Source organism: Cervus elaphus, chromosome 19 (genome assembly GCF_910594005.1).
Source record: "Cervus elaphus chromosome 19, mCerEla1.1, whole genome shotgun sequence".
NCBI lineage: Eukaryota > Metazoa > Chordata > Mammalia > Artiodactyla > Cervidae > Cervus > Cervus elaphus.
Window position 1 is genome coordinate 11,097,501 of NC_057833.1, and position 2,299 is coordinate 11,099,799.

Consider the following 2,299-nt stretch of genomic DNA (forward strand, 5'->3'; position numbering starts at 1 on the left):
ATGATGAAAAAGCTGAGCAGGTGGGGTGGAAAATGTCTCTTTGGTATATTACTTGGTAATCAAGAATCTGAAAGTCTGATGGATTTAATGATCCCATGGAGAAGGGAATAGCTACCCACTCCAGTATTCTGGCATGGAGAATTCCCTGGACTGTATAGTCGATGGGGTCGCAGAGTCAGACACGACTGACCAACTTTCACATACACACACACGCACACACACACACACACACACACACAATGGATTTAACATGTAAATTATTATCTTAAATGAGTTCCATGTGCCTATCTCCTCTGTGTAACAGAGCCCCTCACCCGTGCTGGGTTTTATTCATGTCTGCATCCCTGATCCTCAGCACAGTGCCTTGCATACAACAGGTGCTCACAAGTGTTTGTAGCAAGTGAAAGCTTGAATTCATATCCTCCACAAGGCCCAGCATGGTCCCAGGATGGCACAGACGCACAAACTGCTTCATAACTTGAACCAATACTACCAACCTCTTTTTCTTTCTTCATAGATGCTTCAGGTGGCTCAACGGTAAAGAATCCGCCTGCCGGTGGAGTAGATGCAGGTTTGAGGCAGATGCAGGTTCGATCCCTGGGTTAGGAAAACCCCCTGCAGAAAGAAATAGCAACCCACTCCAGTATTCTTGCCTGGGAAATTCCATGGACAGAGGAGCCTGGTGGGCTATAGTCCATGGGGTCACAAAGAGTCAGACACAACTTAGTGACTAAACAACCAAACAATAAATTGTTCAAACCCTAACATTACAGAAGTGAGAGGGACTTAAGAGACCACTTGGTACCAACTTTTCATGTGATAGATGAGTAAACCAAAGTGCAAAGAATAAAGTGATCTTTTCAAGTTCACACAGCTGGTAGGGACACTGCCTGAATCGGAGACTGGCCTCTTACTGTTCTTTCATCCAGTTCCACCACTGTGAATTCGACACAAACCCACAATTCTATTTTCATAGGTGAAGAAGACCAAGATCGTAAAGGAAATGAATATCATTTTCTCATAGTCTTGGGTCATTGTGACTCCATAACTTTCTCCAAAACAGTATTCTCCACATAGGATTTTCTCTCATACTTCAAGAAAACTTTAAATTCAAAAACCTTAATTTTCAAAGCAAATAGAAGGGTGATTATTCTCATTCGAAAGGACTTTGGTGCACATTTCCTTTTAAAGAGGTGAACTCTCTCAAGTGTCTCTGAAATATGAGTCAGTTTTTAACAATTCCATCTGTATCCAACATGTTAGGAATGAAGCAACTGAATAAAGCCAGGCACAGCCCAAGCCACAACCCCACGGTCCTGTCCTGTCAAGTGTCACGAGGGTGCTTTCAACATTCCCACGTCAAAAAATAAACAAATCAATCAGAGATAACACACCAAGAGAGGAAATAAATGGAAAAAAAAACAAAAACACAAAAAACGACGTACAAGGAAAAATCTCTTCGTAACATATGTTCATAACATACATTGACTTAAAGAACTCTTTAAGTTAAAATATTAGGATAATTTTGCCTTATAGTTTAATTTCGTTGGCACCAAAAGCAGCGTTAAAAAAAAAAAAAGCCCCATAACTCTAGTGGTCTTCTGGGCTTTTCCAGGCAAAAGTGCCAAAGTATTTTGCAGCTTTGCCCAGTGCCTCTTTCAAGAATCTTGTGACACTTCCATGCCCCAGCCTAACAGGGGTGGCCAGATTTCTTTGCTGTTAAGAGGATTACTGAGATGTTCTCCTTTATAGAACGCAGAAGACTCTAGGAATAATAGGAAAGAGCAAACAAGAGATGTCAAGGAGAAAGGTTACAAGCAAGGGTGATTCTTCAAAGAAGCTTTCTAAGCAAGGAGAAGCCAAAGAATGTTTTAAAGGGCATGGATAAGAGGGGCTTGCTCGTACCGGGCGCCAGTGTCCTAGGCAAGCTGGGGGTCAGCTTACATCCTCCATTAAGGGTTAAGCTCCAAGCCCTTCAAGAACTTTGGGTGAGTCAGGGCCAGAGACAAATGAAGAAAGGAGACACCTTATCTCTAATCAGCCCTCCCTCAAAATAGCTCTCTCTTCCCTGGGGCGGAGACCTGTCATCTCAACACTGCAGGGCAGGCTGCGTGGCGGTGTCCCAGCCCACTTAGTCAGAAAGTCAATGAGTGAGCTTGATTCACGTCTGACACAAGTCAGAGCTCTCTGGGTGAAGCAATGCATAATTTAGCAGCCTTCAAAATGGCTTGCCTAAAAGATCAGGATGTTCCTGTCAGGAAGGACCTTCCAATTTATCTGGATCAACGGGTCATTTTAC

At 43.1% G+C, this 2,299-nt stretch overlaps 1 long non-coding RNA gene across 1 annotated transcript in view; it reads right to left on the reverse strand.

Moving 5' to 3' along the window:
- Positions 1-2,024, reverse strand: part of LOC122676100 — a 2,749-nt gene extending 725 nt beyond the window's left edge. The window contains exons 1-2 of the long non-coding RNA XR_006335422.1: positions 1,906-2,024; positions 498-615 (exon numbers count right to left, since the gene is read on the reverse strand). This is a non-coding gene — a long non-coding RNA (uncharacterized LOC122676100). The remainder of the gene's footprint in view (positions 1-497; positions 616-1,905) is intronic.
- Positions 2,025-2,299: the final 275 nt, after the last annotated feature.